Here is a 12661-nt window from a genome sequence, read left to right as displayed (position 1 = left end):
GCTTTTCCCCTTGGGTCTCCACTGACAACAGGCTTTTGTCTCAGTTGGACCAACCTTGTTAACAAATGACAAATAAAATAAATAGTGAATGAATATTCAGTGCTTGAAAAAAAAACTGACAAGAGAAGCTTGAACAACAATGTCTATTCAATCAAGCAGAGAGGGGAAAATTAACAAAATATAAAACAAGAAAATAAAATGCAAATGTGCAATTTTTATTTAAATCCTTCGCATCCCAGTGAACAAAATAAAATACTTTTAAAAAGTGTACATTGTGGTATGCACGGATTATGTCTGGCTGCACTCTTACTTTATAAACTTATTTGCTGGACTTTATATCTTCCATGTTCTTCTCAGCTTTGGTCCAAACATGGCTTTCATGCAAGATTAACACTGCTACACTTTGGGAGGTTCCGCACCCCCCATGCAGCATGCAGAGCATTCAGCTTGTTGATTTTGCTACATTTTGTCGGGCGGCTGCCTTTGTAATTCAAGCCTGCGCATACATCTGCAGATAATGCATACAAGTAAAGCAGAATGTTCTCTTAAAACATCTGCTATGAAGTGCAATTCGCAAGGGTTAACATTTACTTTCAGACCTGTACTTATCTCACTGCAGTGTCAGTGGAATTTCACAATGAAATGACCTACACAGTAGGGTGGAGGGGGGAGGGGAAGGAAGACAAAAGACATTTGAGACAGCAGTTGTGAAAACTTTATAGCTATTTCTTGGGAGTACTGGAGGAACAGATCCACATATGAAAGGAAAAATAAATTACCATTACTAATAAAGATCTTCAACTCAGGTAAGACTGAAAATATTTTGCTAGCCTTTCAAAACTTTGTTGACTGCATGATATCTTTGAAAATATGTGTTTTCTGCCCATTCTACATATGGGACCTTTACTGTAGAATATGATTTTGTGTCTTGTATGTCACGTGCGATGCTCCTACTTCACAATTTTGTGCATGATCATCCAGTGTTAAATGTGTTACTGTTGTAGTTGCTTGTTACATAATGGAGCTTTCCTTCTGGGGTTGTCTCTTAAAACATTTGGTATCCAGCAGGGCTAACCTAGTCAACAAAATGTAAATTAAACAAGTAAATAAAAGATTTGTAACCACTAGATCTAAGAGGTGTTCTAGTACCTGGATCTCTAGACCTGGAATGAGAGAATCTGTTGATGGGAGTGACTGGAACTTGGCAATAATTCTTTACTGGGTCTCACATTTTTCCTGCATGTTGTAAGTAGTATTTCTCTAAAAACGCTTAGTATGACTAGAAAGTAATGCTCTGAGGCTATTAGAAAGTCTTCATTTCTTGCTGTGGTTCATTTTATTAAACAGGTGTGCTACAGAGCTGCTGCGATGGTGGGCAAGCAGTAACACTTACCTGTTTGCATAAGCTATAGAACCCCCAATTCACTTTACCGAATCACCAAAGCCTGATCTAAGAATCCTGAAACTGATCATGCTTAAAAAATTGGATTTGAGGCTGAAAACGTAGTTTATAAGGCGTATGTATGTAGGACAGTGTATATGCTGGGATGCTGTCCTTCCCATTGCCACCACACTCCTTATAGCTCTTGCTAGTTAATTATTCACACCCCATGGTAGCATACTTTCATAGATCAGAGCAATAATTAGGTTTGTATGAAACCAGTTATTGCAATAATGCTCAAGGCTCTGAAACCTCTGAATGAGAGTAGGTAAGTAGCACACATGTGGGGGCACAATCATCACGTGTATGTGATGCAGGGGAGACTCCCCTCCCCACGAATAAATATCGACTTTGAGGTTTGTTGCTGTGACAATGTCAGTCTGTAATAGTTAACTGTGTTCCCTTCAGGAATTTGGTATTTAACATTTTGTGATATAGTGAAGTGGTCTAAAGAATTCTGTATTTCTCCCAATTGTCTTACTTTACTAGGTAAGTACAATCAGTAAAACATTCATATTATCAATCACAAACAGGAAAGTGTACAAACAACAGCAGCAGCTGAAAGTACAGTTAGGGTAATCTGGTTAAGATGTAAAACAAACCAAAGAAGTCCAATTGACTGAGGCCTGCATATACAGGGATGAAACAAAATCAGCAGACAGATCACATCATGATAGATCATGTGTTCACAGTGTAATATGCATCTGCTACAGACAGAATAACAATTACTACAGATAACAGCAAGCATCTGCCTGAAGGCCAAAATACTACTTAGGTTTTACATGAAGAGTCCTTATAGGTGCATAATGCATGGAGGCAGTGACTAGCATACCTCTCAGTTGTACAGGTTTTCTTAGAATGTCCAGATTTTTGCTTCATAATTTTGGTCTGTATCTCGTAAAACTGTGGTTTTCTGACAAATCATCAACATATCATTGAGGAAAGGAGTCAGAAAATAATGACATATGTTTGATTTGCAGATTTCATACCTTCAGAAAATGTATGTCAATGCAAAACGTGCTATTCCATCAATTTTCTAAGTTTGTAAGAGCAGTATATTTAAACATTGTTCCTCGTTTTTTGGCCTTTATCCCCCTATTATTTCTGGCTTTGTCCAGATTTCTTACTCTAAGAGGTTGTGGGGTATGGGGACTAGTGCAAATGAGCATGTGCATTTCTCTCATAATAGTTGCTACAGCTATCAAACTTCTCTTCAGTTTTTGTTATATATTTTTACTTTCTGTTCTGTTTTAATAGGTACAACTTATTATGTTCATATAATTTCTCAAAACTGGGTAAACTCTTCAGACAAGAATAAATAGCCACGTTCAAATATAGCTGAGGGAGTACAAGAGACTTGTGGTCATCAGTGGGAATGCAAGGTCTTCAGATATACTGTCGAGCAGAATAGGATTTATGCCTGAAATGCTACTGTTGTAAATGGTGCAAAGGGTAGGAGGTGGCCAGAGAGCATATAGAGACATTTAAATGCAATGGATTCTTCACATCTGTTTTTATGGAGGTATGAGAAGGCAGTGAACTGTTGTGGGGGTTGGGGAGGTGGTAATAAGGACAGCAGGATAGATGGAGCAGTGAGCAGGAAGATTGTGCTGAGTAACTGGTGGTGGCTGAGAATGATAGGGTATAGTGGACAGGTGAGTTACTGTGACACACAGTATATTGTCAGTTGTACTGGGGGGGTGTCTGAGACTGACAGGGTACAGGGGCTAGAAGAGTTACCCTGACAAATTATTTGTAAGATGTACTGGAGGGTGCTTGGAAATAACAGGGCACAGAGGCCGGGTGAGTTACTGTGACACATGGCATGTTGTCAGCTATATGGGGGGGGGGTGCCTGAGAGTGACAGGACACAGTAGCCACAGGAGTTACTGTGACACATGGTATGCTGTCAGATATACTGGGAGAGGGTGGGGGTGCTGGTGGTGGTGGTGAAAATGATATGGCATGGTTGCAAGGTGAATTAATATACTTTTTTGTTTTATTTTGTGGTTTGATATTTTGAGTGCTCAAACTTTTTTGACTTGATATTCTGACATTTGCTCATAAGTACTGGTTTACCATTTGCTTACATGTTTTAATAAATGTAACGGTAGTTAAAACATGTTGGGTAGGGGTGCAGGCTTTACTATGTGATATCAGCAGACTGTCATGGGCTATCCCGTGTCAAAAAGTCCCGTCTGCTATAATATCATAATGTATAAACTCACATACTGTCAATACACTTTTTTTTTTTTGGGAAGGGGTTACACATGTCCCTATCAAAAGATGAAGAATATACATACTGTCTACTGTTGGGATCGATTACATGGTACAAAGGGAGGCACAGTGGCACAGAGGATAACATTGTCATCTCACAGCAAGAGGTTCCCCTGGTTTGATTCTTGGTTAGAGTGCCTTCTGTGTGGAGTCTGCATGTCTACCCTGTGCTCATGTAAGTTTCCTTTGGGTGCTCCAGTTTCCTCCCACATTCCAAAGACATGGGATGGGAGATAGGAAATTCACCCCGGGGATCATGTCAGTCACCCTGCTAGATAGGGGTCCAGGGAAGTAAATATTGTGGGAAGAAATATCCAGGGAATTGTTATGGCTAGGCTTGTATAGGCCTTAGGGCCGATAGCCTAATACCAACCTATGAACCTATGAATAGGAAGGTCTATTCCTCACTCTATGGGATCTATTTATGAGGAAGTTGTAGAGCCATCCTGCTTTAGGGCTAAGCCCAATTTTTATCATATGATTTGGGAGAATAAAGTGGTCAACTTTATCAAATGCAAGAGTTATATCAATAAAATGAATACCAATAAGGTTGCCCTTACCCATGTTAGGTAGGGTGACACTGGTTAGTGTCCAGACAGCTGTCATTGTGCTTTTGTCTGACCAGAAGCCATGCTGTTTTAGAGACATGAGGCAGTATTGCTGTAAATATGAGGAGAGTTGTTACATATAATTTTTTTTTCAAGTTTGAGTGGAGAGAAGATGGGGCAAAAGTGGGAAGCTTTTGAGGGTTTGGGTTGCTTTGATAGCGTTCTTACAGTGGTATTTTTCTATAATTTTGGAAATGAGTTTGTGCTGAGGCAAAAGATGTAGTTATGTAGCAGAGGGTGAGTTATATATTCTCTGCAGTGATAAATGAACCAGAGGCACAGGTTAATTGAACCAGAGGGAGCATCAAGTAGGATTTTTTCAAGAAATAGTTTGATTTCTTCTGATTTGATCCGATTAAAGTAAAAGTGTGAAATGAAACATGATGGCTGCTGAGAGATGGCTGAGGCTGGGAAGGAAGGAAGGGGGGGTTGCTAAATTCATGTAGAAAGTCAGTGGTGTAGTGGCCTTTGTGTGCACAGTATGGTGTTTTGGGTTGTTTTTCTTTTTTTACAGCTCATGTGGAGGTTTACTTCCTGCCAGAAGTGTTTTGATGAACATAAAAAGGCAAATTGTTTGGATTTGTTGAATTTGGTTTTGTGTCTTCTGATTGTTTTGCTAGATTATGGAGAGATGTGAAATGGTTTCTGTTCTTTTGGGTGGAGTTTCTTTTCGAGGTTTGTCAGGTTTCATCACATAGTTTTAGAAGCCATTTTTTTCTTTCTTGAGCAGCTAACTTTGTTTTGTTTAATGAATCTAGTAATAACAGATAAATATTTGTCTTGTAACTGTAGGACTGTGTGAGAGTTTCTGCAACCTCTGAGTGGTCCTAAGAGGAGAGTACTTGTGACCAGTCTAAGGCTGACAGGTAGAATTTCAGAAGGATGTATTTAGTAGGGGTTTTCAATATGAAATAGATTATGTTGAGGGTCTGTTTAACAATGATGTATAGTAAAGGTTATGGGTCTGTGGTTGTTAAGGGGGTAAATAGTAATGGAGAAAATATGAGTAGGTTGGTTTGTAATCAGGAGGGCAGGTATTGTGTGACACTGAGTTTACATTTGGTTTTGTGGGCTCTTGTATGAGTTGGTAAGGTCAGATTCTGTAAGGAATTCTGTCATGTCATTCTTGAGGATCCCCAGAAGCTCAAGTTGAAGTCCTCTATTTAGGAGATTTGGACATAATGCTATTGATTATCAGTTTGAATTTAATAAAAGAGGCAGGTACAGGTAGATAGGCTGCTGCTAGTAAGATGTGGAGGTTGTTGTGTATATATGTACCGTTGTTAACAGACAGTTGGGTTCTGCATTAGTGGAAGCATTTGCTGTGTAAATGTGGATAAACTTACACCTCCTGATATATCCCCAAGTCCAGCATCAAAGGTACATTTGCATCCTGGGAAGACAAGAGATGAGTTTTAAAACAAGATGCTTTGACTGTCACCAGGTCAATAGAGGTGATACTGAGAAAGGGGTATATTTCATCAATTTTATTCCTGATGCCTCTGTCATTGGATAGGGCATAAGATACAGATATGTGCTTAGTGGCCACATTGTACAGTGAGATAAAGCCCTTACTGGGAGTCAGATGACCTGTGTTTGTCTGTTGGCATGGGTGCCTGAGAGACTGAGTTAGGGCAGGACAGGGGTGAGTGGCTAATGTCAGTAGGGAGGCAGCCTATGCTTGCTACAATATAGCGTGTTATAAGGCTGGTGAGCGGCATGCTACAGAGTGGGTGTATCAATTACTCAGAGGTAGATGCATCCTCTAAAGTGGAGCTTGCTTGCAAGACCTCCAAGGGCTGGAAGGGGTTAATACATATTCCTCAGCAACACTATGATACTGCACCAGCGTGCCTGATCCCTTGTTACCCTCAGACAGGGGTTGGGTCCAGAGCAGGCAAAGGTGGGTCCAGTAGACATGGTTAATGAGGACAGTAACTAGTGGCAGCTGATGGTCAGCTGCAGGCAGGGGGATTAATAAATATGTAGAGGTGGACTTGTGTTGGATAGGGTTAGATTGCTGATGTGGTAGGTCAGGGTTCTGTTCCATATTGGACTGAAGTAGGAGTAGGAATATAACTGGAGTGAACTAGAAAATAAATGTTGGTAATTTTATAAATGCGTTTGGTTTGGGAATTAAAGTTATTTGGTATAGTTGTGAGGAATGGGTGTAATTGTATGGGGGAGGGAGGTGTGTGTATGTGTGTGTGTGTGTGTGTGTTTTGGTAGTAATGAAAGGTGAGGAGTGGACTGGGATTGTAGCAATGAATGGTTGTTGGGGGTTGATGACAGTCAAATGGTGCTGATAATTATAATCAGTAGGAAATGCATAATGATTACTAGTTTAACAGTGAGGGGGGGTCTGTGCTGATAAGGAAGACTGTGGCATAATATAGGCATGCACTAGTGGTAGGGAGCATTTATGTTACTATATATGAGAAGTGGTGGTTATGTATATGTACCACTAGTGGTAGGGAGAATGTACTTTGTTTTGTATGTATACCACTAGTGGTAGGGAGAACATACATTTTTATGCATGTATATTATTAGTGAGATTACTAAATAGTTGTCTTTAGGCATTGAAGTAAATATCCATACTTCTCACAGCTTCTAAGGAAGCTTCTAGGCTGTATGTAGTGGGTGTGATTTTTTTAACAGTATTGACATTATTGAGTATCTGTGAGACAGAGACCTGAGAAGTACCTAATGTGTCCCTATCTGGTTGCTGAAAGGTGCCTGTAGCTGTAGAAGCTGGGACAGTAGTGGTTACTCATATCATGGTATCCACAGATGTAGGAAGACTATGCATTGCAATTCAGCACGTGGGTGAAATACACTGATTAAGCTCCACGTGATACGTGATAACTCCACCATCTCTATAGAGATTTGCTATCTGGTTGCCAGTCAGGCACTGTCAGTAACAATTATGAGCCCTAGATCCACAAGGATGCACAACTCAGCTAAGGGAGTCAGCAGTAAGGGCAATATAGTGCTGCTCAACACAAGCTGTTGCAATGGCAAATATGGATCTTTGCTGCTGCTCTGATATTGTTCTATGTACATGTCTCAAGCATCTTATGCTGATGACTACAAATTACATTTTTAAGTGATTTATTAAATGTCATTGTCCATTTATCTCCTTGTTCACCGCCATTTGCATGTACCTATGCCGTCACTTGCAAGTCATACATATTGCACTATGCAAACTCTCATGTGGCTACAAAGCTACGGTTTATGAATCATGTCCTGTGCGTTGACAAGAACCATGTAAATCTCCTTCGCATGCTAAGGAACTTGTCTATAAATTCCTGCTCAAGTCTCTTACGGTGTTTGACAGTATTTAATTATTTTGATTTCCTTACACGTGCTAATCATTTAACAGCTGTGAGCTGAGGAAAGGGTATGGGGGCTTGTCTCCACATCGGGGGAAGGAGATGTTTGCCTACTGCAAACGCAATTGATAAGTAATATTGTGTAACACTTTTAGTATTGCTACATGGCATGGCATTTTTTTTTGTAGATTTAGAAGTTTTTATAGTGATTAATCTCATGTTGATTAGATGATGTGCAGTTAATCATAATAAATCTCTAGTATTTATTTTTTCTGAATTTATAAAGAACTGGTATTTTGTTACCTTTAGTTTTTGATCTTCGAAATGAATATTTAAGGAAGAAATAATGGTATTGTGCATTTGAAGCATAGGGAGCTTCAGATATTTGCCTGCTCTTGTGTATTTACAGAAATCTGTTTTTGTTTTACTATTTCATTTCCATTTCTAAACTTCAGTTCTAGTATAAAACACTGTACAATAAAACCCAGATCATCAGAAATGCCAAAAAAATGAATTCCTAAAACTCAAAAGGATGAAAATGTAAAGTGTTAAGTGGTTTGCATGTGTAAGTTCTAACCCCCCCACCCCCATTTTATGTATTACCAACTCCACAGTCACAACATCTGAAAACAGGGAGGAGTTTCTCAAAAGAAGGCAACCACTGACAGAAGGCACTTAAAAAGCACACCAGCAGTGTATTTTCTGTCCATTCCTGGTTTTTGAATGGTTTTAGATAATAAAATTATTTTCTGGTTCTTAAAGGTTTGTGATTCTACCTCTGACTTGAGTTTTAATGTGATTTAGTTTTCATTTCCATGGGAGGTTAAATTGTGTAAATACTCAGTTTGCTATTTTTAATTATCCATTGTGACTTGATGAAATCTGCTTAGCAGGCCACACTGAGGTACATTTGAGTCAACAAGGTCCTCTCACTCTATTTGTTTCCAAATACATAGAAATACTAACATAGAAAAAGGGAAAATGAGGGCTCCGAGGTGGAGACAGCATTAAAGGAACAGGATAAGATGGCTAAGTAGAGTGGGAGAGATACAGGTGACATACACAACATGTGGAAAGCTTTGGGGTGGCAGAGGATGTGGGCTCAGCAGAAGAAAAGGAAAGTTTCAAGGGAGATTTTGGGAACCACATGTGGAGAGTAATGAGGCAAGATCAAGTAGCACGGCAGTGGAGATATTCAAGACGAAGGAAGAAACAGGATGAAGTGGAAACAAGCAAAGGAAGACAAGAAGGCAAGGGCAGTGTTTGTCAAAGGAGTGTAGCCAGCTGATGCACATGAAGTGGCAATGTGGCATGGAGAAAAGTGAAAAAAGAATGTGGGCATGCAGCCATTGAAGAGAGACTAAAGAGAAGGTGGGAAGACAGCTGCACAATTAGTGACAAGTGATGAAAGGGAAAGGTAGCAGTAGGTGGCTGTGTGGGAGCTAGTATCAGAGGGAAAGCAGAAGGAAAGTGGGCAGGGAGGGCCAGCATTGCAAGCAGAGCAGAAGGGAAGTGAGCAGTGAGGGGTGGAGCATGCATCACAAGCAGAGCAGAAAGGAAGTGAGTAGGGAGTGGGTGGAGTCTGCATCACAAGCAGAACAGAAGAGAAGTGAGCAGAGAGGGGTGGAGCCTGCATAGCGCTGACACCTATCCATTTTTTCTGGTCTACCGGTAAATCAAACTGATTGGTAGTCCAGAAAACACTGTTCAAAACTCCAGAATTCTGTTTCAAAAAAAGAAACAGACTATAGGAGTTTGTTAAATCGGTGGATTTACTATGCTTTTTTTTTTAATTGTATTTATTTTTACAAAAAAGAATAGCAAATCTGCAGAAAGAAGACATTACAAACAGAAAAAGGATAGCAGCTTGGGGGAAGAGACATACAACAGAGACCAGCTCTATGCCAGAGACAGGTTTTTAGCCCAGTAAGGAAGTCTGTCCCATGACTAGGACATGACGAAATGAACAGCTGCCCTGAGCACTGTGGATTTTTTTTGTCCCCAACTTTGGAAGACCTTTTTTTTATTTTTGTATTCTGCTTTGGAAGTCTTCTTTTTTTGTCCTTCTCAACTGGAGGTTGAAGAGATGCCAGTCTGGGGACCGGCCAGGGTGCCAGTTGAGCTAGTTGCAGCTTTGGATGGATTGGAAAAATTCATCTCAGTAACTGTACCTTTAAACTGAGGTGGAAGGGAGTATTTCTCAGCTGCAGAACTGCAGAAGAGAGGGGTAGGTACAGTGGCAATCGAAAAAAGGAGAGGGACACAGAACATGGTATAGGAAGATAAAAGGATGACTCAGAGGACGGCTTGGTGTTGATGCAAATACAATGAAATAAGTCTAGGTAGGAAGATAAGGAAACTGCAGGCATTGATGGATGAGGGAGTGGGCACTGTTGGTGTCACAGAAACATGGACCAATGATAAGAGAGCATGAGACATTGAGGTGCCTAACTATTGGTTGTTCAAGAATGACAAAGTAGGGAGGAATGAAGGTGGAACAGTAATCTGCAGAAAGGATGCATACAATGTTTATAAAACTGGTCTATGGAAATATTATTTTTAAATAATATAGATGGGATTTTTCAGAAGGGGTGGAATAAAAAGGATACCATTATTAATAACTGTAAAAAAAAAAAAAATACATATATATATATATATATATATATATATATATATATATATATATATATGTAAAGACCACAGCTGCCCTATAGCAGTTCCCAAATTTAGTAATAAAACTTCATCATGTCAGATAAGTGTTATATTTTAAAACAAGTCACCATCATCATCATCATCAATCAGTTTTTCCTGTTACCCAGGTTTCATACAATAGTACTGGTCACACCATTGTTTTGTACACCTTATTTTGTTCAGCTTCGTTTGCATTCTTCTGTCACATACTAACCCTGACACTCTGTGCCAGTTGGCTGCAACCCCTCTGATTCTATTTTTGACCTCCCCATTCAGACTTCCCTTCTTCTCAACCATCCATCCCAGATACTTGAAGCTGTTAACCCATTTCACTATTTTCCCATTTTTCTCAGTTCTCATCTTCTTCTGATTTCCCTCATTTGTTGCCATCTGTACTCAGTTTCATCTGATGTGCCTTCAGCTTTGCATTCCATTCCCCAATCATTTGCTGAAGATCTTGCACAGTCTGCCTGTAATGCTTCATCATCTGCATAGTGCAGCTTTGTTGATCTGTCACCTCTGACCTTTTTGCTGATATAGTCAAGTCACCAGCATGAATAGCAGTGGGTTCAGAACTGAACCCTGGTGCACACCCACTCCCACTGGGAACACCTCTGTGAGTCCAACCGCTGTTTATTCTTGGGTCATTGGGAACTTGAACAAAGCCTCCACTATTTCTACCAATCAGTAATCAACAATTTTCTTCACTCTGACTTACCACACTAAATCAAACTTAATGGAATATCCTACCTGTCATCCTGTATTGTCATGTACTACTCACATCTTGCTGAGACATCCATATCTGTAAACTGTTACTGTACATATCCTACTGTATGTACTGTTACTGCACATATGTAACTGAGCCATTACTATTAATAATTCACAGTATAAATGGTCTGTAACCTATACCATATCCTTGTTACTTTGTATTCAGTCTAGAATTCTGTATTGTAATGTGTGGGGCTTTGAACCCCAGGCCTTTCCTAAAAATGAGCTTGTTACTTAGTTGGACTTTCCAGGTTAACAAAACAGTAAATAAATAATATTAAAATAAATAAATAATATTAAAATAAATAAATACAATGTTTCTGGGACTTCTAACCATTGTAGGACTGCCTAAATCAGCTTTTTGGGACTTTGTCATATGCGTTCTCCAAGTCGAAGAATGCCCAGTTGGGCTCTATCTTCATCTCTAGCTTCTTCTCAGCTGTTTCAGTGCAAACATCAGGTCGGTTGTGTTGCATTCTGATCTGAATCCAAGTGTTCATCTCTCATCCTACCGTCTACTACTGCTCTACATACTCATTTATCAATCACCCTCTCCAGTACTTTCATGTAGCCTGACAGGAGTTTGATACCTCTGTACTACCCATAAGTGCCATAAGTAAAATCACTTTGTGAAAGAAGAAACCCCACTTATTACTCCCCCACCCCCTACCCCATGGCAGATGGTCCATCCTGACACAGACAAATGTGTACATGAGGATTGTATGGAAAGTAACTAACAATAACTCAGGTGTCCACATAAAGACTTGTAAAAGTTGTATGAAATGTCCTGTATCCCTTAAATAAGATTTTTCATTTGTCGTCACATAGTGTCTAAAACATAGTCTGCATATATGCAAAGTGGTTCAGACATTCTAAACCCATTAAATTCTAACTCCAGAAGCAAGATTGTAAGAATATAGATTAATTCTCAAAATTACTAGATCCTTTATTAATTGCACCAGACTTCAAGTTCTGCTGAATAAATTTATGCCTTTTCACCATGGTTTAAACATCATCGCACAACCATTGCCAATGCCAGACTTGTACCCATCTCATAAAGGCATTATTACCTCATTATTATAAATTTACAATATTCTCTGTATACAATGACTGTTCTTCCTTAGGCCTTCATCTCAAGCTCAAAACAAATACCTGCAACCTAAGATTTTCTGAATCAAACCACTTCTCACTTGTCTCCATGTTATTTGCTTTACATTGCTTTGCTGGGTACCCAAACTTTTGGAATTCCCTTCCTCTTGAATTAGGGTCATCCACTGCAGTCTTTCACATTAAATCCAGGATTATAAAAATATATCCCTACAAGCAGTATATCACCCTGTCAAAAAATGAACTATCAGTTTTCTTATTTTGTGGTAAAATGCAGCTGCCTACCTAAATGGTCCTTGACTGGCATTCTAGCGTAGTTGGGTGCTACACTGTTCTCAGAACTGTATATTTTGTATTGTAAAATTATCCACACTGATGAACTCTGTAGAGTTTTTAATGCGAGCAATGGCAATTACTGTATTCTTCAAATTGTTTTG

General features: G+C 39.4%; 1 protein-coding gene across 1 annotated transcript in view; it reads left to right on the top strand.

The window, feature by feature from the left end:
- The first annotated feature begins 703 nt into the window (after positions 1-703).
- Positions 704-12661, top strand: part of LOC122806716 (lysophosphatidic acid receptor 6-like) — a 115692-nt gene continuing 103734 nt past the window's right edge. Inside the window, exon 1 of the mRNA XM_044077359.1 lies at positions 704-806. The gene's annotated coding sequence lies outside the window, so the exon portion shown is untranslated. The remainder of the gene's footprint in view (positions 807-12661) is intronic.

The sequence above is a fragment of the Protopterus annectens genome, chromosome 7.part0 (assembly GCF_019279795.1).
Source record: "Protopterus annectens isolate FY-2018-M chromosome 7.part0, PAN1.0, whole genome shotgun sequence".
Taxonomy (NCBI): Eukaryota; Metazoa; Chordata; order Ceratodontiformes; family Protopteridae; genus Protopterus; species Protopterus annectens.
The sequence above is the reverse complement of the archived record's forward strand: the minus strand, read 5'-3'. Positions and strand labels throughout refer to the sequence as shown.